The sequence below is a fragment of the Narcine bancroftii genome, chromosome 1, assembly GCF_036971445.1.
Source record: "Narcine bancroftii isolate sNarBan1 chromosome 1, sNarBan1.hap1, whole genome shotgun sequence".
Taxonomy (NCBI): Eukaryota; Metazoa; Chordata; class Chondrichthyes; order Torpediniformes; family Narcinidae; genus Narcine; species Narcine bancroftii.
The window spans coordinates 216359163-216386972 of NC_091469.1; the positions used below are offsets into that span (position 1 = coordinate 216359163).

At 40.6% G+C, this 27810-nt stretch overlaps 1 long non-coding RNA gene across 1 annotated transcript; it reads right to left on the minus strand.

The window, feature by feature from the left end:
- Nucleotides 1-350: 350 nt before the first annotated feature.
- LOC138748867 (uncharacterized) lies at nucleotides 351-26385 on the minus strand. The gene is made up of 5 exons (XR_011348294.1): nucleotides 26354-26385; nucleotides 24681-24749; nucleotides 8493-8729; nucleotides 4987-5060; nucleotides 351-3850 (listed from the first exon to the last, which is right to left on the minus strand). It is a non-coding gene; the product is annotated as an uncharacterized lncRNA (long non-coding RNA).
- Nucleotides 26386-27810: the final 1425 nt, after the last annotated feature.

Sequence of the window (27810 nt, forward strand, 5' to 3'; positions counted from 1 at the left end):
GCAGTTATATGTTAACCTTGAAGATCTCAGGCAAAGGACAGGTAAGGACAAATCTATGTGCCTGTAATGAGTGGTTGGTAACTGCAGCAGGTGGATAAGGCTTTTGGGATCAAGGCAGATTAAGAGAACAGGGCTCCAACATATGTTGGTGCTGTGTGATGTATTACAGCTCATTCAGGGATTCCAGGCCATGATAATCTAATTGAAAAAGAAATGAATCATGAACAAAAATAAGGAAGAAAATTAAAAGAACTTATGTAGACTGTGATCATACAAAAATAAGAAAAGGTGAAATTTAGTTTTTCTTCTAAAATAGCATTTTTTTTTCTTTTTCCTCCTTTTTCTTGCCACATTATGTTGTTCCTATTTTTTAAAGATATTTGAATCTGTATTACCTTCTACTCCAACACAATGATGGAGAGAAGCATTGAACGTGGAATGATCAATTAGTCACTAACATGAGACAAATTTTAGAACTATATCTTTCTTTTATTTCAAGGTTATTTCATTTAATTTTTGTTTTACAGTTGAGATAGCAATTAATGTTCATGGATGGGGTGAATGATTTGGTGATCAGCTGATTAACAATTGATTACATTAGACTAACCATTTCTGGAGTCAATTAATCATGTATTGCTCCTGTTGTGAAAATAACACTTTGAATATCCAACACTACATCATTAGAAATCCCATTTCACCACGCTACTGTCAGCATAGAAGCACACAGAATCTTAAAGGACCTTAGTAATGACATCATAACAAGAGAAAATATATTTATAGGAATTAGATCAGTTAAACATTGTCATTAAATATCACATCGATCTGATTTCTGTAACACTTTATGTTGGGTGAGATGGGGAAAGGGTAAAGGTGATGTGAGGGCAAAGATTTTACACAGAAAGTGGGGGGTTCTTGGAGCATGCTGCCAGGTCTAGTGGTGGAAGCAGATCCAAAAGTAGTGTTTAAGAGGCTTTTAGGTAGATACATGAGTATGCATGGAGTGGAGGGATATGGATCATGTGCAGTCAGAAGAGTTTTAGCTTAATTTGGCAAAGTATTTGGTACAGATGGTGTGGGCTGAAGGGCCTGTTCTTGTGCTGTTTAATGCTTCAATACTCAATGTTTTATTTTCCTTATAATGCTGCCAACAACTATTTAAATTTTGGCACTAGAATTCTGAAGCACCAGTGAGAGGATTTTCATTAGCACTGTACCACTGAAGGTAAAATAAATTGCAGATGTAAAGCACTGTTATATCACAGGCGATCAATAGGTCAAAACTGTCATCTAATCCTGTAGATCTTTTTTTAAGATTGACCCAGAAATTGATACTTTAGATCACTGCAGCAACTGCATGTTAATAATGAGGCAAAATTATGTTCGTTCCATACCAGCTGTTGCAGATTTTCAAAGATGAAAATGTCTGCCTGGGACCCTCACTAGTTGATAGAGGGAAGGAAACTAGGACACATTTTTCATAAAGTGGATGCTGGGATGTGGCACGAGCTGCCAGAGGAAGTAGCAAAGGTAGATACAACTGCAACATTTAAGAGACACCTGGATAGGTTCATGAATAGGAAAGGCGAGGGAGATATGAAGGCCAGGGCAGACATATGCAAGGAAATCAGACAAGTAACATTCAGCATGGACGAGTTGGGCCAAGGAGCCTGTCCGATGCTGTTTTACTCTGTAACACTGTGACCCAATTTGCAACCCTAATTCATCTGGTAGACAAGATCCACAAGTCCAAGACTCATTGTAGGAAATCCCTTCATTGTATACTGGTGCCTGGGTCACCCATCTGTGCATGCCTGGAGGGCACGAGGACTTCATAGTGTGCGCTAAGCTGCACAATGTACAAACTAACAACTGCTACTCAGTGCAGACCCACAGCCTAAAGGACATGGTGGAAAACAGCAGGAGGCAGGAAGATGAGGAATTCAACCAGTGGGAAATCCTTGATGTACTCCACTCAATCTTGTCCCCCACTAGCCCTTTTTTTGCCCACTGGCATCCCAGTTAATTGGCCGTTTAGTGTCCTGGTTAAAGAAGCCATTTTTTTCTGTTCCCACTGGGCCACTTTTAACCAGGACATGACCTGCTTTCACAATGAACACAAGTCACCCCTGGGGATAGGAGGGTCTACCTTCAACCGGGATACCCCAGGATGCAGCTTGTCCTTTGCTCAGTGGGTTAATCAACAGGCTGGTATCAGCTGATACAGGGGCTGTGAGTAGGGGTCGAGGCTGCCAACCCCCGGTGTAATTTGGTGCTGGCCTGCCGATTGATTTGCTTTCCCACTGGACCCTTTATCACTAAATTGGCTATCAATTCCTAGGTCAAGGTGCCAGTGAAAAAGGGGCTACTGATTGTGCAGGTTAGAATGTATTGCTCATTAAGATGTTTTCATATATAGTCTGCAAAATTATTTTTGCCAGTGCAAAGTGAACCACTCTGTAGTCATCAACATAGTTCTCCATTCATTATCTGAGATAGTCCAGATTGCGCAGAATAATCCCTCATATCCTCCTCTGCAAAACCACTGCCACTGATCATGAAACATCAATGAATAAACAACAATCATTTTCATTACTTGTCACTAACCCTGCCATATATTGTGAGTGTGTGAAATTTATTGTGTGAAAATTATCACATGAAGAAGAGGCAGATAGACCCACTCCAGGATTCTTTTGCAGTTGTGGGCCTAATAAATCATAGGCCTCCCCGCACACATGACATCCTTCCTCGTATTTATCTCACGAATGAAGTCTCTTTCACTGAATCAAGGGCTCTTTTTTTTCCCCTCTGCAACTCTATGCTCCGTGCAGCTATAGAGTGTTGCAGCTGTCTGAATGCCGCGGGGAATATGCCTAAAAAGTGCTTATGCCCTTTTCAAGTCCATACCATATATATAAAATTGTCTGAAGGTTTATCCAGTGACCCTGCTCTTGTCAGGGTCTGCATAAGTCTACAACATTGACTTTAAAATTGTTCTTTCAAATTCAATACGTATTCTCCTAACAATAGATTGAAAATACTGTGGTCTTTCTTTTGGCATATAACACATGAACTGGCCTGTCTGGCCCATGAGCCCGTGTGCCCCCTCTCCCCCCAAAATACACCCATTAACCTACCAACTCCATATGCTATGAAGGGTGGGAGGAAACCAGAGCCCCCGAGGAAAACCCACCCAGACATGGGGAGAGAAGGCGGGGACGGGGTACTGAACTTTAAGATCAGCCATGATCTCATTGAATGGCGGAGCAGGCTCGAAGGGTTGAATGACCTACTCCTGCTCCTATCTTCTATGTTTCTATGTTTCTTAGAACGTACAAACTCCTTGCAGACAGCGCCGGATTTGAACCAGGGTCACTGGCACTGTAGTAGTGTTGCATTAACCGCAATTGTTAGATATTTTTGTTCTCTCTTGATACTTCCAGATGGTACGTCATATGAACAATTCTTTTTAAAGTGAATACAGTATTTGTTCCTCTCCTCTGGTATTGTGAGCAGTGACTACGATTCACATTTTATTCATTATATTTATAACGGATGGAAACTCATCATAATATTCAATGAAAATTCTACATAGAACCTACTAAAGATGTGTTGGATGCCACCGACATGTCCACATTTATAAAAGTTCTTTGCTGCCTTGAGGGAGCATAGATGAACCGCCTTCTTGAGTAGCTGAGACTTGGTGCTGACAGAGCTTTCTACTAGGTAGAAAATTTCAAGATGTCGGTGCAAGATGATTGAAGGCTGACTGCTATACATCCAAGTCACAAAGATGCATGACCTGGAGAGTTATTTGAAGATGAGAGCATTCCTATGACTTGAAGCACTTGTTCTTTGTGGATTACATGGAAGAGAAAGGTAAATGAAAGTAAAGTTGGTGAATGCATCTTATAGATCAAATCTACAGCAATAACAAGCTGTGATTAAAGAGTCAACTGCTGAGTCTAATGAAATTTATGTAGTCAAAATAAACTGCTGAATTGTGATCACTATTGTTCTCTCTTCCAATTTGTACATGATTTCTAATCATAAAATTCCTGTAAAATATATGCATTAATGCATTCCATTTGATAAAATCTATTAATGTATATCATGGCTCTGAATGATAAGATAAGCAAAGAGATTTAGAAACTTGTTTGGCCTGGAAAATTGATTTTCAAAGCTAACACTACAGAAGATTACAAGTTTAAAAAGCTTAATTCCCAGTATGTGCAACCGGCTTAGCAGTATCGCATGTTCATCTATTGTTATTTCTGACTGAGTGGCATGCAAAGTGTTTTCAAAGGTAGTAGATATGTTTTTTACAAGAATCCAATAGTTTCTTAGCCAGCATTTTATACACGTAGTTTTAATTCTGGGCATACATGATTAAAAATATTTAAATTCCCCAGTTTGTATGGTAGGATTCAGATGTATGTTCTGGGATAAATGGTTTAGGTGTCTGGATATTAATCCAGTAATTTAACCATTATGTTCCCTTAGATATATCATTCAATGTGTTTCCCCAAAAACAAAACTATTGATGCTTAAAGAAGAAGCAGAGTCAACATTAATAATGGCAATATTTTTAACATTTAACAACTAAATTAGATGAGAAAGATTGAATATATTGTTAATCAGAACACAAAGTCAATCTCAATAATTAGTAAGTAACAAGCAATTGGAAATAGAAATACAAAGTGGATTTTGTATATCCTAACAACTTCAGCAAAGAAACAGCTGAACCTTTCTCAACCAGGTTGTTTAATGTTCTAATATATAGCGGTTTTATCCTAAACAGTGAAAATTTTACATTTTTATATGTTCAATTCCAAATCCTAATACCACAAAGAAAAATCACCAAATTGGTGATCAGTTTTTTAGCAGAAAAGAGGTTGCTCACCTGCCCTTCTGCCCACCCCATTTTAGTCTTGCTATGTCCCTTCCCTTCATTTCATCTAATGATCCAGATCCAAAATGTCATCTCACCTTTTCTCTCCATCCAAGTCCCTCCAGCTTCTCTTGCTCAAGATTCCAGCATCTGCAGTTCTTCTACTTCCTTCCTAAAGATTCAATTTTGTATATTTTTAAAAATATGAACATTATTCTTTTTAACAGAATGGATTCTCTTGGGTTTACCATGGTTAAAAGTCACTCTAGTAGAGAACTGAAAGCATTTCACCCAGTGTTGGGATATAAGGTATACTTAGGCTCATGACATGATCAACAAAAGCTTACTCATTTTTATATCCATATAACCATATAATAATTACAGTACAGAAACAGGCCATATCGGCCCTTCTAGTCCGCATTCATTTCAGTGAACTTCATTAATTCCACCTACCTGCTCCCTGCCTATAACCTTCCAATCCCCTCACATCCACGTACTCATCCAACTTTCTTTTAAATGACAAAATTGACCCTGCTGCAACCACCTCTTCCGGAAGGTCATTCCACTCAGCCACCACTCTCTGAGTGAAGAAGCTCCCTCTCATATTACTTCTAAAGTTTTTTCCGCAACCCTTAACTTATAATCTCTAGTTCCAATCTCTCCTACCCTCAAGGGAAGAGCCTATTCACATCTACTCTACTTATCCCCTTCATAATTTTAAATACCTCTATCAAATCCCCCTTCAACCTTTTACACTTCAATGAATAAAGACCCAATCTACTCAATCTTTCTCCGTATTCTAGATACTGCAATCCAGGCAACATTTTAGTAAATCTTCTCTGCACCCTCTCTACCTTATTGATATCCTTCCTATAATTTGGAGACCAGAACTGCACACAACATTCCAAACATGGCCTCACCAATGCCTTGAACTGTCTCAACATCACCTCCCAGCTCCTATTTTCTATGCTATGATTTATAAAGGCCAGCATACCAAAAGCCTTCTTCACCACCCTATCTACATGAGAATCCACTTTCAAAGAACGATGAACACAATTCAGTTAGAGTTTTTAAAAATACATTAGAAAATTTATATTTTCTTGCAATGTAGCTCATTATTAGCAGAGTTTGCCATTTTCTTTGCCGAATGGTTATACCCCATTACCTGGAGCTGCAGCATTGACATAATTTAAATACAGGGGTATTAGTAGGTAGATCTTTCATTAACGCTAATGATTCTTATTCTTCACAAGCCAGAATGTTAACTAGAAGGGAGTGGTCACATGGATGTTGGAATCTTTTAGGGACTAAAATGAGGTGGGCATCATGCAAGTTTGATTCAGGAAAATGCAAATTAGAATGATGTCAAAACAGAGGACATTGCTGTTGGGCTTATCCCACTTTTACCTTTCAAATATATTTAGGAGGCTTATGCAAAATATAGATTGGAAAAAATGGAAATATAAATCAAATATCAGTGCACAGAATAGAAGGCAACTGCCTATAAAACAGAACACAATAACTTTTTGAATATTTCTGAGGCAGAGGTAGGTAAGAAAGGAATGAAATGTTATTGTGCATAGATGGGAATGCAGAGTGGAAAATAAAATTAAATCTTCCACGATCTTAGTAAAAGAAGAAGCTGGTTTGGTGGCATCATGTGGCAAACTCCTGCTCCTAAATCATCTGCTTTTATGTTAGTATATTTGGAGAGATGCAGTTTGGTGAAGCATATAAGGAAGTCACATGCTAATGAATACTGCAGAGAATAAGGAGGCTTAGAATGCAGATACGCAAATGGCTATGAACAACAATGCAGGTCCATTCTGGAGAATTTCGTGCTGAGGGTATGGGAAAGATGCGAAACTTGCTACACAAGAAATAGACGAGATGATTAGTCACATTCAAGATCAAGTTCAAGCATATTATCATCTGACTGTACAAATGCAATCGAGTTCAACAGTTGAAGACAGAGGAGCAGCTGACTGGGCAATTGAATTCAAGTTGAAGACCAAAGAGTTGGAAAGGGAAGTCTCAGCAGAGAGCAGCTGATTCGGCAAATTGAGTTCAACAGTTGAAGGGTGATCGAGATCAGGTGAGGGACTGTGTCGCCGAACGGCCACTGTTATAGTCAGAGTGGTAAGGCTTTGGCTCAGGAGGCTTCAGCAAGAAGAGGCCGAGGTGGTGGTGGTACAGGAGTTGGAGTAAGGAAGGGTCACCTTATTTAAAGGAATTCATTAGGTAAGCATGGGTAAGGACAGGTTTTCTATATCATATTTTTTTTTTCATCTAGTCATAGTGGGAATGGCAGCCAAGGCAGGGGAATGCTCCTTTTGCAGAATATGGGTCATCAGGGAAGGCAGCAGTATCCACGAGAACTTCATCTGCTGGAGGGGCATCCAGCTCCTGACAGCTCCTGAGAAACTGAGTCAAGGAATTTGAGTTGGAGTTGGATGAACTCCAGATTATTTGAAAGGCAGAGGGACTGATAGACAGGAGTTACAGAGACACACACACACATAAGAGGCAGGAGATAGGTAGATGGGTGAAAGTCAGGAGGGGGAAAGGGAACAGGCAGGCAGTGCAGGGCACCCCTTTAGCTATTCCCTTCAATAACAAGCATACAATTTTGGATACTGTTATAAGGGAAATGACCTACCAGGGATAAGCCACAGTGATTAGGTCTCTGGCATGGAGTCTGGTCCTGTGGCTAAGAAGGGAAGAGAGGTGAAGTGAGCTGGAGTGATAGGGGATTCCATAGTTAGGAGAACAGATAAGAGGTTCTGTGAAAGAGGTCGAGTATTCCGGATGGTATGTTGCCTCCCTGGTACCAAGGTCTGAGATATCTCAGATCGAGTTCATGGCATTCTCAGGAGGAAGGGTGAGCACCCAGATGTTGTGGTCCATGTAGGGACCAATGATATTGGTAGGAAGAGTGAGGAGGTCCTGAGAGCTCAGGGAGCGAGGCACTAGGTTGAAGGACAGGCCCTCCAGGGTTGTGATTTTACGATTGGTACCCATGACACATGCTAGTGAGGTTAGAAATAGGAAGATTATGCAGCTTAACACGTGGCTAAAGTCTCGGCACAGGAGGGAGGGCTTCAGGTTTCTGGATCATTGGGTTCTCTTCCAGGGACCTGTTCCATCAGGTTCTTTGGTAAAATCAGAGACTAATGGGCTTATTTTTTTCTCCAGCCCTCAAATATCCATGCCTTGTCTTCACTGCAGTACTGAGAGATCGTGGCATTGTTGAAAATAGCAGCTTTCACATAAGACATTAAATAAAACCTTAATTTGCCTAATTAGACAGTCTTAAAAACACTAATAGCATTATTTGAAGGCAACCAGGAAACTTTTCTGGGTATCTTGGTCAATGCCAACTCATACACAATACAAAGAGAAGAAATCAGTTTGTCATTAATCTCATTTCATGTCTTTGTAGATTGTGTTTCAGAAATAACTGAATATGAAGTATTAATGTATCTTGCAAATACACAAGAAACTACAAAAATGTTATTTTTCTTTTAGACTGTCAGAATATGATTAGGGAAGGGTAGTAACAAACAACATATTGACAACATTGCAAGACTTTTGACATAATTACCTTTTTGCTGGGTGAATTAATTTATTTCCATTGATATAGCATCTATTCCCTTACAAGCTCTCACCATCAGAATGAAAATTGTCCTAGAGCATTATTCCATCCTTTGTTTTCAGACGCTAACTGCTCCAATATAGTTTTGCCTCATTTATTGAGATCCATGGCCATTATTTTTATCTGCTCTCTGAAATCTGACTGGCACAAGTTCCGAATCCTTCTCTGTTGATGCTGGAAGCTGTGCTATTGGACAAAGAGTCATGTGATGCTTAATACCAGAAGTAAACTAAACAGTGAAGTTATTACAAGAAATTATCCCCATTGAGATGAAAATTCATTGCACTGTTGCTGTACGTTTCCTGACCTTTACAATTTATACCTGGCACAAATTCTAGTTTAGAATGAACTCTTTTTGCTTAAATACCAAATTGAAGCCATTTTGCACAGGATCTACATGTGATTACAAATAAACTACAGTATTTTTCATAGTTCAACAACAAATAGGAAAAGACCTGGCCTAGTAAGCTGAGTTTCACCTGGAAGCAACATGTAGCAGTTTTGTTAAAAAAAAACATTTTTACCGTAATTTACAATCTGAAACAAAATAGCTCAGAATGCAGATTGCAACTCAGGATAATAGTGAACTTCCCAATCTTTCCTTATTTGGGCTTTGCTCATCAACTCAATGAAAAACACTCATTGGTACTCCCAAAACTTGTTGGTCTTCCAGACAGTGAGATGACAGTGAGTGTATACTTGTCTGACACACTCGAGGCTGCAGTAGTACACAATGAGCTTAATGCAGCCAATGCAAGGGCTTTGAGGGGAAGGACCACATTCTAGGTTTATTTTGCTTCTAGGCTTTAAGGGGTGAGACTGGTGGGGGAGTTAAGCCCAGGGAACCACATGAGAAGCAACAGTGCCATGTAATAGGATAAATGATTAACACTACCACATACGGTAACAAAATGTATATACAAGCATGACAATACAACATATTGACAGTGTGAGAGATGGGAAAATTGATCTAAAATTATGAACATGGAAGAAACTAAAGTTCATCAGTAAATGGCTGTAACCAGTACAAACAGGATAAGCTTGGGGGTTAGGATGCAGGAAAGCAGAGTCAGCACGATTAACATAAGAATCTTCTAGTCTTTGTGACAAGACCATAAGACTAAGATAAGGAGTGGTAAGGAACAATAGAATGTAGGAAGTTGAGGTAGTCTGGATCAGATAAGGGTCTCCTAGCCCTGGACAGAAGTACCAAGTCCTACATATCTAATTAGCTAACCATACACAGATTTATACATATGAAATTAGCCAACCCTAGATAGAATGAGTCAACTCTGCATATCAAGAGACTGTAGCCCCGAGAATCAGGAAGGTGTGAATAAGGACAATAACATGAAGGGACACCGACAGGATACCCCCTGGTCCTCCAAGTATACTGAAATTGCACGTAGGCAGGCAGGATTGCCTAATGCCAAACCTCTCCAGCAGGAGGCAGAAGAATGTAAGGAGGAGGGTATTCCTATACTGAAATCAACTGTATAAAAGTTGGGTGAGCCCCAGTGTATGTGTGTATTCCCAGGGTAAGGGGAAGCACCCAACTTTGCATTGTTGTAGTAATAAATGTTCTTTGGTTCTCAATTTTTGTCTCGAGCAATTTCTTTAAAGGTACTTTAATTTCTAACAAATGGGGGCTCGTCCGGGATCACACTCCCTCCACTGACAGAGTACCCCGACGACGAGAGTAGGTGCACCCCGGCTGATTCAGCTGGACTCACGGGCGACGGGTGGCTGGTCAGTGGAAGAAGCGAGTGATATCCGAGAAGAGGCATTGAGAACAAACGACGGAAGGAAGCGCACTAGAGCATTACTACTGGAACTCGGTAAGAGTAATTTTACTTGTTTATAAGCATGGGAATAATGGGTAGAGAGTCCTGGTTCAGGATGTGAACACCAGATAGCTATGTACAGCCCGCTTGGGTTGATATTATCTGAGTGGGGCACAGGAAAGACCCGTGGTAAAGAAAAACTGACAATGGTCAGGTATTGTTGTATTGAATGGGTTAAATACCCGGTTAAAGGGAGCTCCATGTACTGGCCAAAATTCGGATCCGAGGATGAATGGATGTGTCAAGCTTTGAACCTATGGCTCTATCAAAACCAGAAGGACAATGTTGAGAGCAGGGAATATGCAGCCTGCTGGCTCAAGGGACCCATTGAACAACTGGTTTTGAATGAGAAAGAATTCAGGGATAAGAGAGAGGAGGAACCTTTTGTCCCTGAATCACAGGGTTGGGATGTGTTACATTCCCTCCCTCCACCTTATGTTCCTCCTATGCCGGCTCCTATCTTTCCTTCCCCTCCTATGACCTACCCTTCTGCACCTTCCCCACCTCCCCCACCACTAGAGAAGAGAGAAGAGAGCAGGAGTGGTATGATAACTTGCTTACAAAGCACTCGATTACCACCTCTGTTGGCAGGAGAGAGAGGTAACTTTAATTCAGAACAGCGTGAGACTCTTCAGGAAGAAAGGGCAGAACTCTTTGATTCATTTCCCAGGGAGCAGGAACCCAGACCTAATAAGCCAGAAACCAATTGGATGAGACCACTGCGGGAAGTTCCCATGGGAGAGGGTCTCGGTTTCGTAAATGTGCCCCTGACCAGTACTGAAGTGCGTAACTTTAAGAAAGAACTGACCTCCCAGATAGAAGATCCCTAGGGATGTGCCGAACAGTTAGACCAAATTTTGGGACCAAATATATATACAATATGGGGGTCTCGACATAGAATCCCCAGCAGGGGAACAATTGGTACTAACAGGTTTTGTTACCAACTCAGCCCCAGACATTAGGAGAAAATTACAAAAGACAGAAAATTGGCATGAGCAGGGAATAACCCAGCTTCTACAGATCACACAAAAAGCATTTGTCCAGACATCTGAGGATAAGCAGAAAGCAAAGGCTAACATTTTGATGCAAGCAGTTAAAGTAATAGTAGATGAGTAACATGGAAAAGGCAGGGACTGTGTGCCAGCTCCTGAATGTTGGGAGAAGCGTCGGGAGTGGGAGAGTAGAGACCAGAGATAATTTCATAAATCGCGACTTCCCACTTCAGTCACTGACCAATATTGATTAAAATTCATGCTAAAAATTAAATGTCATAAATGATCGTTTTTCAATACTGTAGAATTAGCGAATTTAACTACCAGTTAATTCCAATTTATGAAATAAATTGTATTTAAATGTGATTTTGCACAGGGAGTACCTGAGAGTTGTGATGTTATAACATTTGCAGGGAGAAATATTTGCGCAAATAGGGTGAGTTCGACACATCTTATTTTAAGTGTATGTAAGATAAAGAAAGGATCTGATGTGTAAAGTGGCTGGATCAGCCAGTTGAAGGGGGAGTGTGCATGTCCCTTTAAGTGCACTGTGGCACTTGAAATTGAGGCTTCAGGCTCTTGTCTTGCAGTTAGAGGTATTTCTTCTACACATTCAGCAGTCAAGGTCCGTGAGTTTAAAGATCACCCACCTCTGGAGAATAAAGATACCTCTGGGGATTCCTATGGGGATTCCTATAAGTTTAATCATTCATTTCTCTGGTGCATTTTCCTCCGGAGTGAAATTAATGCCTCAGCACAATTTCTCTGTATTGCCGCTGTTATTTAATTCATGATAACTTTCCCCATTCATCAGGTTTATATTTAAATCCGGTAGTGCGGAAGTTACATTGTAAATAATCACGGAGGTAAACCCTGCGCGACTGGATTCAGCTTAATGGAGAAATAAACCTGCGAACTGGTCTATGGTGGTGTGTGAGTACTGCAATAGGTGGAATATGATTTAAATTGGTGGCATCGTTCAGAACAATTGGGCGCATAGGAATAATAGCATTAATTACTCACAGATCTTGTACCTGATACTATTCACTACGTACCGGCTTCAGGACTGGGAAATTGGCATGGTACAGAGAAATTGGCATGGCACCAATATTTCTTGATTCACTAATGACTCCACAAGCTCCAGGATTCATGCAGCTAAACTTTAAGTGCAATATTATAGAAACTAGCCGGTACTTAAATGATTGTGTGTGCAATCAACATTGGAAAAATATGAAAGGTAATACAGGTGCTCCCCTACTTATGATTTTACGATGACACAATAGCATGACTGTCATTTACTTTCATATAATGTGTTAAAGGTCATCACAAGCATCATTGATTTCCTCGTTGGTTAATCACATTTTCGGAAAGCTTACAGGGACTGTTGGGAGAGAGCAAGGTAGTGGGATCAGTATGAGGACTGATACAGTGCTGTCAATGTTAGACAAGGTACGTCTCCAATTAAGATTTTTTTTCAACTTATGCTGGGTCTGCTGGAACGCAACCCTATCGTAAATTGAGGAGCACCTGTGATGTTCTTCTATCTAAAGCCAGCTTTAGATAAACTCTTATCATTCTGACAAATCCAGGTCTAAGTCTAATTTTCCTCCAGCCTTTGAGCAAGCGCTTCCACTGCTGCATCTTACTGATCACCTCCTCACCAATGAATCAGAAGACCATGGTGTATGGCACTCACTGCACAAGCAGTCTGAAAATGTGTACAAGCCTGTTCAACTTCATTTTACAAAATCAACAATCAGTTCCAGGCTCCCCAATGCTCTCTGTGGAGAGAAAATTGCCAGATTTTTACCCTTTTAATGCCCTTGGTTATGTTTGCCTCTTCTCAAAGATTACATGGCTGCACAGAGGAGCAAGGCTGAAAGTGCCTTGAAGTAGTCTGTTGGCTACACTTGTGACCTTTAGTCAGAAAATGCATGGGCTCTTGTCTCACTTTGGGTAGTGCAGCGGTTAGTTCAACTATATTACAGTGGCACTGATGAGTACATGGATGTGAGGGGGTTGGAGGGTTATGGGCAGGGAGTAGGTAGGTGGAACTAGTTGGAGTTTCATGTAAATCGGTGCGGACTAGAAGGGCCAATATGGCCTGTTTCAGTACTGTTATTGCTATATGGTTATTATATGGAATATGGTTGTGAGCTGTGGCACAAGGCATTTTACTTAAGGCAGAACTAAAGGTTGAATATGTTTCAAGTTCTCTTGCAGAGGCTCTTGTGCTACAATGTCCATACAGACAAGCAACTCCAACTGCATTTTAATAAGGTCTAACATATTCAAAACCCATGCAAATATGGTTTGTGTTTCATTTTACAATTTTTACACTAACACAAAGGAAAGTCAGATTGTTATTCATTTTTTAAAAATCTAGTGATTGGTTATATGTAAAAGCATGGCAAGAGGATCAACTAAAACCTGCCTGGGATGGTCCCTTCTGTGTACTTTTAATTACAGACACCGCAGTAAGAACAAGAGAGAAAGGCTGGACCCACATTCAAAGAATTAAACCAGCTTCTGAACCACAACATCACGACACACAGATTCAACCCTCAACCTGGCGTGCAGTTCCTCATCCTTCAGACCTGAAACTTACACTGCGCCGTGACAAAGTGCCGTAATGTTACATTTATTGTTGTATTTTTTTAACTGTTTATACATTTATTGTTGTATTTTTAACTGTTTATTTTTTTAACTGTTTATTCATTTATTGGGGTATTGTTTGTTAACTGTTTATGTCACTTCATTACTCGCTATGTTTTAAGTCCTCCTGGAATAGGGGCAGCAGAGGTTACAATTGTGCTCCTTTAGAATGTAGACAGGGCATAGATTTAATGTATAGTCATAGTGGGATATGGGTTAACAAGGGATTCCAATACGGACCAGGGGAACTGAACAGCTTTAGTGGAGTACATCTAATTTGTATCTTAGCCTACACAGGTATTAAAGACAGGAGTTTTAAAGCGATAGCACAAAGGACATGGTGGAACAAAGACAGACAGAATGGTAGTCAGGATTGTACATGTCGCAGAAAGAGAGAGTTAATATATATGCTAATGTACACAGACAGGCTGCAACTCACAAGTTCAATGATACCCATGCTAATGTTAGCAGACAAGCTGCAACACACAGTTAAATCACAAGAAACAATCCCCCCCCAGCTTGGTCTCTTTTCATCACCCCGTGAAGGGGAGCACCAGTTACCAACAACGTGAGCTGCTTGACACTTTAATATCAGGCTCCAGACAGCCTTCGGAGATCAGTGGCCCTAGGGTTCGGGGCTGAAGAGGACATCAGATACTAGCCACAATTCAACGGAACCGCCTGACTACTGCTACTCGTTCGCTGCTGAAGGCAGCGTTTCTCACAGACTTCGTCAGGACAATGCTTACAACAGTCGGGTGGTTAAAAGACACTGCTTCAATGTTTCAACGTGAATCTGCCCATGCCCATGTTCAGACGTGGCAACTTCGGACTGATGTGGGATGGACTAGACTCTTTACTGAGAACTGGAGCCTGATACTCACAACCCTAATAAGCAGCTGGACTCGCTACTCTGACCTTCATGGTGCTCCCCTACCTAAAGACTTTACACAGAGATTACAATTCGGTTATTGACCAGCTGGGTAAAACTACACCTTACACTTGAAAGATCAGTATTACTGATCTAAAAGAAAAGTGAGGAAGGGGGGGGGGGGTGATCAGTCACACTGACACTAGTTTCTTTCTTCTTTGGCTTGGCTTCGCGGACGAAGATTTATGGAGGGGGTAAAAAAGTCCACGTCAGCTGCAGACTCGTTTGTGGCTGACAAGTCCGATGCGGGACAGGCAGACACGATTGCAGCGGTTGCAGGGGAAAATTGGTTGGTTGGGGATGGGTGTTGGGTTTTTCCTCCTTTGCCTTTTGTCAGTGAGGTAGGCTCTGCGGTCTTCTTCAAAGGAGGTTGCTGCCCGCCAAACTGTGAGGCGCCAAGATGCACGGTTTGAGGCGATATCAGCCCACTGGCGGTGGTCAATGTGGCAGGCACCAAGAGATTTCTTTAGGCAGTCCTTGTACCTTTACTTTGGTGCACCTCTGTCACGGTGGCCAGTGGAGAGCTCGCCATATAACACGATCTTGGGAAGGCGATGGTCCTCCATTCTGGAGACGTGACCCATCCAGCGCAGCTGGATCTTCAGCAGCGTGGACTCGATGCTGTCGACCTCTGCCATCTCGAGTACTTCGACGTTAGGGATGTAAGCGCTCCAATGGATGTTGAGGATGGAGCGGAGACAACGCTGGTGGAAGTGTTCTAGGAGCCGTAGGTGGTGCCGGTAGAGGACCCATGATTCGGAGCCGAACAGGAGTGAGGGTATGACAACGGCTCTGTATACGCTTATCTTTGTGAGGTTTTTCAGTTGGTTGATTTTCCAGACTCTTTTGTGTAGTCTTCCAAAGGCGCTATTTGCCTTGGCGAGTCTGTTGTCTATCTCATTGTCGATCCTTGCATCTGATGAAATGGTGCAGCCGAGATAGGTAAACTGGTTGACCGTTTTGAGTTTTGTGTGCCCGATGGAGATGTGGGGGGGCTGGTAATCATGGTGGGGAGCTGGCTGATGGAGGACCTCAGTTTTCTTCAGGCTGACTTCCAGGCCAAACATTTTGGCAGTTTCCGCAAAGCAGGACGTCAAGCGCTGAAGGGCTGGCTCTGAATGGGCAACTAAAGCGGCATCGTCTGCAAAGAGTAGTTCACGGACAAGTTTCTCTTGTGTCTTGGTGTGAGCTTGCAGGCGCCTCAGATTGAAGAGACTGCCATCCGTGCGGTACCGGATGTAAACAGCGTCTTCATTGTTGGGGTCTTTCATGGCTTGGTTCAGCATCATGCTGAAGAAGATTGAAAAGAGGGTTGGTGCCAGAACACAGCCTTGCTTCACGCCATTGTTAATGGAGAAGGGTTCAGAGAGCTCATTGCTGTATCTGACCCGACCTTGTTGGTTTTCGTGCAGTTGGATAATCATGTTGAGGAACTTTGGGGGACATCCGATGCGCTCTAGTATTTGCCAAAGCCCTTTCCTGCTCACGGTGTCGAAGGCTTTGGTGAGGTCAACAAAGGTGATGTAGAGTCCTTTGTTTTGTTCTCTGCATTTTTCTTGGAGCTGTCTGAGGGCAAAGACCATGTCAGTAGTTCCTCTGTTTGCGCGAAAGCCGCACTGTGATTCTGGGAGAATATTCTCGGCGACACTAGGTATTATTCTATTTAGTAGAATCCTAGCGAAGATTTTGCCTGCAATGGAGAGCAACGTGATTCCCCTGTAGTTTGAGCAGTCTGATTTCTCGCCTTTGTTTTTGTACAGGGTGATGATGGTGGCATCACGAAGATCCTGAGGCAGTTTACCTTGGTCCCAACAAAGCTTGAAAAACTCATGCAGTTTGGCATGCAGAGTTTTGCCGCCAGCCTTCCAGACTTCTGGGGGGATTCCATCCATACCTGCTGCTTTGCCACTTTTCAGTTGTTCGATTGCCTTATGTGTCTCATCCAGGGTGGGAACCTCATCCAGCTCTAGCCTTGGGGGCTGTTGAGGGAGCTGGAGCAGGGCGGAATCTTGGACTGAGCGGTTGGCACTGAAAAGAGATTGGAAGTGTTCTGACCATCGGTTGAGGATGGAGATCTTGTCGCTGAGGAGGACTTTGCCGTCTGAGCTGCGCAGCGGGCTTTGGACTTGGGGTGAGGGGCCGTACACAGCCTTTAGAGCCTCGTAGAAACCCCTGAAGTCGCCAATGTCCGCGCTGAGCTGGGTTCGTTTGGCGAGGTAACCAAAGATCAATAACACTGATCATGGTGAAAGATCAGTATTACTGATCTAAAAGAAAAGTGAGGATTGTGAGAGATGGGAAAATTGATCTAAAATTATGAACATGGAAGAAACTAAAGTTCATCAGTAAATGGCTGTAACCAGTACAAACAGGATAAGCTTGGGGGTTAGGATGCAGGAAAGCAGAGTCAGCACGATTAACATAAGAATCTTCTAGTCTTTGTGACAAGACCATAAGACTAAGATAAGGAGTGGTAAGGAACAATAGAATGTAGGAAGTTGAGGTAGTCTGGATCAGATAAGGGTCTCCTAGCCCTGGACAGAAGTACCAAGTCCTACATATCTAATTAGCTAACCATACACAGATTTATACATATGAAATTAGCCAACCCTAGATAGAATGAGTCAACTCTGCATATCAAGAGACTGTAGCCAGGAAGGTGTGAATAAGGACAATAACATGAAGGGACACCGACAGGATACCCCCTGGTCCTCCAAGTATACTGAAATTGCACGTAGGCAGGCAGGATTGCCTAATGCCAAACCTCTCCAGCAGGAGGCAGAAGAATGTAAGGGGGAGGGTATTCCTATACTGAAATCAACTGTATAAAAGTTGGGTGAGCCCCAGTGTATGTGTGTATTCCCAGGGTAAGGGGAAGCACCCAACTTTGCATTGTTGTAGTAATAAATGTTCTTTGTTCTCAATTTTTGTCTCGAGCAATTTCTTTAAAGGTACTTTAATTTCTAACAACAGCATTGTTTTCCTTATATATATTTTATGGTGAATAAAGTTTATTTAAAAAATTAAAATAGCATAGTAGAGAATGATTGCAGTCTCTGGTCCTTGTTATTGGACATTGAGAGGCCAAGATAAATGTTAAACCCCTCAAACAAATGAAGGGAAGTCACACCGGAGCCACATTAGTGACAATAATTCTATGCGGTATAATTCATAATAAACACCTCATTGTACAGTAATGAAAATATGACACTAGGAAAATAAAATCACTTTGCACTGTTTTTCTTTGTATTTTTTTAAAAATCATGAATTAAGTTTATTTTGGGGAGAAATGTATGCTTGATGAGTAAAACCAGGACAATAGCAAAGTATTTGTGGATTCTCATAATCTCTCAGACACATTCGTGGTCCCTCCAATACACACAGGCAAGTAGAAGACTGATTGATCTGTCAGAACTCGGCTTCGAAAGAAAAATGTTATGAATCTTGGCTTCTGCAGCATAATTTAAAGCATGCACCTCCTTCTGAATTTAGAATGGCATTAGAAAACATATTTAATTTATGCTATTAGGTAATATCTCTTTTAATAATTTTGCTTCAGATGTAGTTAAGTACAACACGCAGAGCAGGTAAATCACCATGCCCAGAGAGCGAGTCATGGAGAATGATGGAGTTGTACAGCAGGGAATGGGCCCTTTGGCTTGAATTTTCTGTGTCATTATAAGCCTATCCTAACAAATTATCTATCCAAATATCTTTTGAATGTCAAAATTGTGCCTACTTCTATCACATCCTTTTGGCAGCTCATTCCAGAAATGGACCACTTTCTGATGAAAAGTTGCCCTACAGATCCCTCTTAAATTTCTCCCCTCTCACATTAGACCTACTGGGTAGTTCTAGAATCATCTTCCCTCGGTCAAAGACAGAGCATTCTTTTTGTACATGATGCTTCTTGTTTCACTGGGACAAACTTTCATTTAGTTTAATAGAGAAAATATTTTCTAAACAAAGAATGTAGGCACAAGGTCATTTCTCTTGCATTCTTACAGCCTGTTCCATTACAAACTTTTGTTGAAGTTTTCTTTTGGATTACTATTGAGGATTTAACATTTTGTTAAAATTTGCACACTCACCCTGAGTCCCTGAGTCCCAGATTGGAATGAGGGGAGGAAACCAGAGCCCCAGGAGAAAACCCACACAGACACGGGGAGAATCTACCAACTCCTTAGAGACAGTGTGGGATTTGAACCCAGGTCCCTATTGCTGGTGCTGTAAAGGCAATGCGCTAACCACTATGACCACCGTGCTGCCCCTAAACCCTTACTAATCACATATGGCGTCCTTAAAAAAAAAGATTGAGACCCACTGCCTTAACCAATGGTGATAATATTTAATGAGAACTAAAACTAATTTTTAGCTCAGATATTCCTGGTAAATAAAAACTTCTTGACAGCTCCTTGAAGAGCAATTTATTGTTAGTCAAGTATGCATTTCTACGTACTCTTCTTCAAAGCTAGTGCAGTCATTGTTTGTGTTTAATAAGCTTCCTCTATTGATCCTGGTTTTAAAAATGGCCATGGACTCATGCACTGCTAAACAAAGGCCACCCGTAAACTGGAGGACCAACACCTAATATTCCATCTGGGCACTCTCCAACCAGATGGGATGAACATCAACTTCTCCAGTTTCTGCAAGTCCATTCCCTATTCTCCCTCTCTTCTCTATGCCCTTATCTCCTTACCTCTAGCTCTCCAGCCCCTTTCTTCTACATTCACAGAACTATCCCACCCTCTCCCTGCTTGCTGGTATGCCCTCTCTCCCTGCCCTTCCCATCAGCCATTTTATTCAGGCACCTGCCTACTCAAACCTTGATGAAGAGGTTCAAGCCAGAAATGCTGGTTTTGCGTCATTATCTTTGCTCTATAAAATACATTGATTGACCTACTGAGTCTCTTAGCATTGTACTTTTACTTCATGCAGGTTTTTGTGTTTTACTCTCTGCTTGCAGTTTTTTAAAAGTAATTACATATGCTGGCTTGTTCCATAAATAAAATACAGTTAAAACCTTAATTCTACATCTTGTCTAATGTGATCTTTAAATGGTCTTCTGTTTCTTTTTCTGGGTGAAGATAATCTCTCAGATCATTGAAATTAATTTATGTTCCATTTATTGAAGAATTATTTTCTATGTTTACTACCAGACGATGCTCATGGGAATATTGACTGGATGGCAAAGGCATTTTCACTCAGCTCTCTATCTTTGCTTATTTTCCTTTAAATGGGCTACTCAATTAATGTACTCAATTAAAGTAGCCAATGTTGTTTCATTGTCCAAAAAAAAAATACAGATCAGAATCAGAATTTATTTTCATGAACAAGTCATGAAATTTGGTGTTTTATGGCATCTCAGTGCAAACCTTCATATCATAACCATCTTGGAGCATTACTATTGTAACAGTATATAGATATGTTTTTGGGAGATAAATTGGGGCAAGGTTTTTAGTGTAGGTCACATATAAACACTATAAAACAGATCTTATTTTAAATACTGGAGCTCTGCTAATGCTAGACATGTTGGGGTCTCAAAGCCTTTGCAAAAGTTTTGGAGATTGCCCATGAAACTTCATTAACGGATTGTTGTTTACAAAAAGGCCACAGATGAAAGAGCTTGTAGGAGCCGCATTCTGTCTGGAGTTGAACTTACTGTTCTAGGAGGGTCGGGTGGCTTTGCAAGCAAAGAGAGTAAAACAGGCTTTCTCTGTGTGTGACAGTGGGAAGGAGAGAGAGGCACAGAGATCAGTTCTACAGTTTTACAGTCAGCAGCAGCAACTGGGACTAGAACAGAACAAGTTGCCAAGCTTGTGGAAAACCCCATTTGGAAGATGAGTTGTGAGTGCTTAGTTCAGCCTGCTCAAAGCCCTTGTGGTTCATGCAAGAGGAGAGGACTGGCTGTATAATGTTTCACTTGGAATAAGAAAAACAAAAAAGCACTCTGTGGTGACCTGAAAGAAAGAGATTATCATCTGGAGAACCCTGAAGGGACAGGTTTCGTTAGCAAAACACTGAAGTGGCTGATGGAAGTAAATCAGTTGTGTCTCCTGGAATAACAAATCTTTCTCTGAAAACTGACAAGAACCTTCCTGAGTGGTAACCATTTACCTTTCAAGCACCAAAGCCTGGTGAATTTTATAAATGTTAAATTCTGTGCATAGTTTCAGAATTGCCTGCAACCAGTGAACTTGGAGGAATGAGAAGTGAGATTGGATTGTAAATCAAGGAATTTTTCTGAACTTACACACATACATTACATACATATGCGCTTAGAATTAGAAGGGGGTTAAGTTAGGTTAGTTAAGTCAATAGTGATAAGTTAAAGTGTGATTCTGTTTTCATGTTTAAATATAATTAAAAGCAACTTTTGTTTAAGTAACCATTTGTCTTTGTGAATATCTATTGTGGCTAGGTTTTGGGGTCCTCTGGGCTCGTAATACTATATAAAAAAAGAATAATAGTGCATGAAAAGTAAGGCAGTGTATTTGGTTCATTGATTATTCAGGAATCTTATGGCAGTGGGGAATAAGCTGTCCTTGTGCCATTGAGTGCTCGACTTTAGGCTCCTGTCCCTTTTTCCTGATGGTAGCAGAGTGAAGTTGGGCATGGCCTGGGTGGTGGTGTCTTTGAGGATAGAGGCTGCTTTTTTAAGATGCCACCTCATGTCCTCGGTGCAGTGGAGTCCGTTACCTGTATTGTCGCAGGCCGAGTTAACAACCCTCGGGAGTTTCTTCTTGTTCTGAGCGTTGATGCCTCTATACCAGGCAGTGATGCAACCAACCAGAATGCTCTCCACAGTACACCTGTATTCCATCTACAGATGGAATACAGATAATCCCACAATAGGTGTAATGGTTAGCACAATGCTATTATCGCGCCAACGATCGAGACCAGGGTTCAAATCTTGCACTGTCTATAAGGAGCTTGTATGTTCTCCCTGTGTCTGTGTGGGTTTTCCCCAGGGGCTCCAGTTTCCTCCTACCATTCAAAATGTACTTGGGGCGTAGATCAATTGGGTGTAATTGGACAGCACGGTTCAAGGACATAAAATTATGTCTGGTAAATCTCACATCAGTGACAGAGAAGCTACTGGAAAAGATATTTAGAGATAGGATTGACAGACCTTTTGAAAATAATTATCTGATCAGGGACAATTAGCATGTCTTTATGCAGGGCTGGTCATGTCTTACAAACATGCTTGAGGATTTTGAGATAGTGATGAGTCTAGAACAGTGGATGTTGTCTACATGGACATTTGACATTCCCCTCATGATAAGCTGATCCAGAAGGTAAAGATGCATTTAACCCACAGTGAATGGATTTGGAATGGGATTGCCCTTAGAAGACAAATGATTCATTATTCTGGCTGAAGGGCCTCAACCAGTGGTGCTCTGCAGGAAGTGGAGTTGGAACCCCTGCTGTTTGCGATATTTATATAAATTACTTCAATGAAAAAAGGAGGCAGGCAACGATAAGACTGCCGACAATTCAAAGATTGATGGAGCTGTGGACAGTGTAGAGGGTTATCCAAAGAGACGGCAGGATATATAATCAGTTACAGATTTGGGCAGATAAATGACAAATGGAGTTTAATCTGATTAAGTGTGACTTTGGGATGTCAAATGTAGAGGGAAAGTACACAATTGATGAAAGGGCTCTTAAAAGCATTGATGTATAGTTCGATCTGGAGGCTTAAAAAATGTACCAGAGTGCAGGTCAATTGGGTATATTTGGGTGGCGCATGCACATCGTCCAAAAGGGTCTGTTACCATGCTGTATGTCTAAGTTTTTTTTTAGAAAAGGCAAGATCAGGACATAACTCCCTGAAAGTGGCCAAGCAAGTAGTTAGGGTGGCAAATAGTGCACATAATATGCTTGCCTGCAATGGACAGGGCATTGGGTATAAAAGGAAAAAAATTATGATGCAGTTAAATAAAATTTTGTTTAGGCCACACTTGGAGTATTGTGTGTACTTTTGGTCATGCCATTGCAGGAAGGCTGTGGAGGCATTGGAAAGGATGAAAGGAGATGCCTGGAATAGAGGGTATGAGGAGAGCTTAGATAAATTTGGGCTGTTTTCTTTGGAATGTCTGAAGTTCAGAAGCTGAGCCGAGATCTGATAGAACCTTATAGCATAATGAGATGTGCTGATAGATTATCAAAGCTTTCTACCCCAGGATGAACATGTGAAACGTTAGAAGATATTCATTTCAGACTGGGGTGAGAGAAATTTAAAGGGGCTATGAGGGGTCAGTTGTTTACACTGATATTATGAGGTGTCTGGAGCAGGCTACCAGGAGTAAGCAGTAGAGATTTAGTTTAATTTTGGCATTGTGTTCAGTGCAGATATTATGGACCAAAGAGCTTTTCCTGTGTCGTACTGTTCTATGTTAAATGTTCCATGTGAATACCAGGAGGAGCCACAGTTTTAGTCATTTTGGATAAAATCTGCTGGGATGTGACAAGTCTTTCAAAATAATAGAGGAAAACATTTTATGCAATTCCCCACAACATTTGTGCTTTGGAATTGCAAAGACGACACATTGGTCAAATGGGAGAGATTGTCAGTTAGACGGGACAGAGAAATATTTAAGATATCAAGCATATGCGTGTTTGCATGCCTGCACATTTACTTGTATCTAGTTTAGCATTTCGTCAGATGTTAACTGAATTAAATGCATTTCTTTTGATAGTGTCCTCCAGTCAATTGAATACTTATTCTTCCAGGTGGTCAGCATAATTCTTATATTTCCAGGATACACTTCCTATAACCAGCAGAAATGGAAATTGACCTCGCCTGCTTGGTATCATATTTGATCTCAAAATGAACTTTGGGTTACAAGTCCCTGCTATCTCTGAGAACATCGACTTTCACATCGATAACACCATTTCAGATCTTACATTAGCTCATCTGCTATTGAAACCCATTTCCCCTCTTTCATGTATTTGTTCACTCTATACTTGGCTGTTACAGTTCAATTCCTGCTTGATCCTCTTGCTTTCCTTTTACTCAACTTAATCCAATGAAGAGACAAAGGAGAAGACTGAGAATGACTTTGCTTTGTCTCAATTTTATTTCCAGCTTGGTCTTGTTTTGTTATTCTTTAATGCACCAAAGAAACAACATGCCAGGCCATTTAAAAGGGCAGTTAAATGTTAATGATATTAATAGATCTGATGTCACAGGTACATCTAAGCTGTTAAGGAAAGTAGATTTTCTAATGTAAGAGTATTGTTGAAGCAGATTTTATGCATCAATCTGATAATTTTGTTATCATCATTTCTAAGAATATGCCATATATACTTGGGTAATAGCCAATCTGTGTAAAAGTCGACCCTCCTTTGGCCCCAAAATTGTGTATTTTCTATATATCCTGTGTAAATGTTGACCCCCCCCATATTTTTGGCCCCGATTGCCTACCTATCTGAACTCCCAACGCCATGGCCACACACCAATCTGAGCTCCCAATGTGCCAACTGCAGTTCCTCGCACTGGCTGCCTGCCCGTCAGAGCACTCCATGCCCCAACCACCTGCCCTCCGGGAGCTTCTGATATACCAACTGATGATCCTTGCCCTGGCCAGCCAACCTACTAGAACTCTCAACATCCCATCTGCCGCCCACCAGAGCTCCCAAGTTCCAACAGCAGATCATTATCTGAGCTGCCCACCCATCTGAGGAGCTGACGCCCCAAACATGGACTTACCCGGTCTGGGCCATCTGTGCTCCCGATGCCTTGAATGACACAGATACTTTCCATGGTCAAAAGTAGAATCTGTTTTCAACGAATGAAGAAAAATGTTAATGCCCCAAATAATACTTTTTTCTGTTACTATCAGGTTAAGGCTTTTTTGGTTGATAAGTTAGGTCGTAATTTGATATTACCCAGACAGAATGAATTAGAATTAATGATAGATCAGGGTGGTATAAATGTTTATTTCAGAGATGTATAAAATTACTTCAAAAAGAAGCTCCTAAATTAGGAATTCATAAATCAAGATTAAGATGGGAGGCTGATTTAAATAGATGAATAGATGAAAATGATTGGATGCAATTATGTAAAGAAAATGTGACAAAAATTATTATTGTTAGGTATAGATTGGTTCAATATAATTTTTTGAATCAATCATACTTAATCCTTAAAAATTTTTTTTAATTGAACCCAATATTATCAGATTTATGTTTTAGATTTAGTCAGCAAGTTGGTTCATTTTAACATTCTACTTGGACGTATCTTAGAGTAAAATTATTTTGGTTACAGGTAGGACATTTTTTTGGAGAAAATATTAGAGGTTAAACTCCTACAGGACCCGATATTATTTTTGTTAGGTAATATTAAATTTGTTAGACCTAAATTAAGTTTAACCATGTATCAAATTGATTTTTTACGACTAGCTTTAGCTGTTTCTAGGAAATGCATAGCCATTACTTGGAAATCAATTACAGATTTAGGGATAGAGAGATGGCAGGCTGAATTGTGTACTTGTATTCCACTTGAGTAAATAACATAATTTAAATAATAAGTATCAATTTTATTTTAAAATATGAATCTCACACTTTGAAAATATGAAGGACTCTGGGGAAGCTGATCCTGTTGGTAACCCCCAGTTTCATTATTATTAGTATTGAGACTTATATTATTTTACATTCTCCCAACTCTTTCTTTTTTCCTTTCTTTTCTTGTTTTCTCTCTTTGATGTACTTTGTGGCGGGAGGGTGGGTGGGGGGAATGGAGGGAGGGATGGGTTTTTTTATATATACAGTGAAACCTTGTTAGAACATGATTTGTTAATCCGCAGAATCGCTTATGGACCACAAACGTTGCAAATAAGTTGATTAAAATTCAGAATACCAATATTAAAAGAATGTGCTTGTTTTTTTTAATTGAAGTTGTTAGTTACAGATAGTGGAACTTTCAAAAACTGTTAATATTTGGGTTTGATTATCCGTGGACACTCTAACATATATGCATCTGTTCCGAGACTCGGGTGTAACTCACTATGAAATCTTGGACCCCAACTATCGCGTTCCATCTGTAATTTTTTCTGCTTTATAGCTTTATTGAATATGTATTCATGGATGTGGCTTTGAAATTCTTAAATATTCAAAAAAGTAGAATCCATATAAAAGTTTGACCTGAAAAATTGGACCTCAAAACTCAACTCTTACCCGAGTATATATGGTATTTCTTTCATTCTACATTACCTTAACTGAATTGACATGGTGGCATTTTAATTCGTATCTCTTGAATGTTTAGTCCTGGTCCCAAAATTGAGCCACCAAAATGCTGTGCTCTTTTCAATGATCCTAACACTTCCAACATTCAATAAGTGACACTTATTTTTGGCATGTGTTAATAATTATAAGCTTGGTTGCTACCTTGAAAGCTCTGCATTCAAGGTGATCTATCAATATTATTGGGGAATAATAGAAAGAGACAGGGAAGTTAGATCTAAAGACAAAAAAAATACAAATTAATATTTTACAACTCGAATGAGATATGACAATTAAATTATCATAAAGGGTCAATGACATTATGAAAAACAATATTCAAAATGTTGACTTTCCAGACCACGATGTGGTGGTATTTGCAATAACATGAAGTATTCATTGCCCATAATAACTCCAAGCTGGGAATAGTAAATAGCACATTCCATTCCTTTCCTTTCAAAACCATCAGTGTTTTGACACAATTTTTATTTTAATGAAGTCTGTGCTGCTTTAATTCTGACAAGTAATGATGTTTAATTCAAGCCTTACTTATTAGACCTTGTGTAATTTATCCTCATGACAGTTGATAGGTTCCACTATTTTCTATCATGAAGCAGATCAAATGAGATGAATATCACTTACAGTTTTCTCAATTGTAAGAAATTATAATGCAGAGATTATTAAAAATTTGCATTGGGCAAATGCATTTCACTTGATGTATTAAAGAAACTTTAAAACATACCTTAATTTTTGCAGGTATTTTATTCTTGACTTTAACATAAGATTGCATGTTCGAAAGCAGAGGGTTATGGTGGAAGGTTGCTTTTTAGATTTGAGGCCTGTGATTAGTGGTGTGCCACAGGGTTCAGTGCTGAGTCCATTGCTATTTCGAATATGGCAATGATTTGCAAATTTGCAAATGAAATTAAAGTATCCATTATTGCAGATCATGAATACATTTGCCAAAGATTGCAGCAGGATCTTAATCGGTTGGGCAGATCATCAGAGGATTTAATACAAGGAAATGTGAGGTGTTGCTTTATTTGGAGGTCTTATGTGCGTAAGACCTAGAAAGTGAATGGTAGGGATCTGGAAAGAGTTGTTGAACAGAAGAATCGATGAGTATAGATCTTCCGTTCTGCGTTCAGTCTCTCTGATGTAGATGGGACCACAACGGGAATACCAGAAGCAGTAGATGATTGCTGCAGATTCACAAGTGAAACGTTGCTTCGTTTGGAAGGACTGTTTGGGGCCCTGAATGGTGCTGAGGGAGGAGGTGTGGGTGCAAAATCGGAGAGACTGGACACAGACTGGGAGATCGCTTTGTTGAGCACCTCGGCTCTGTCCGCTGCAATAGCGTAGATCTCCCAGTGGCCACCCATTTAAATTCTCCATCCCATTGCCTTGCTGACATGTCTGTCCATGGTCTCATGCACTGCCAGACTGAGACCACCCATAAATTGGAGGAACAACACCTCATCTTCCAACTGGGCACCTTCCAACCGGATGGTATTAATATTGACTTCTCTGGCTTTCATTAAAAGAATCTCCACCTTTTTCTTCCCCCATCATCTCTCCTTTCACACAGACAAAATAAATTCTACTAGTCCCTGATCACATCCAAT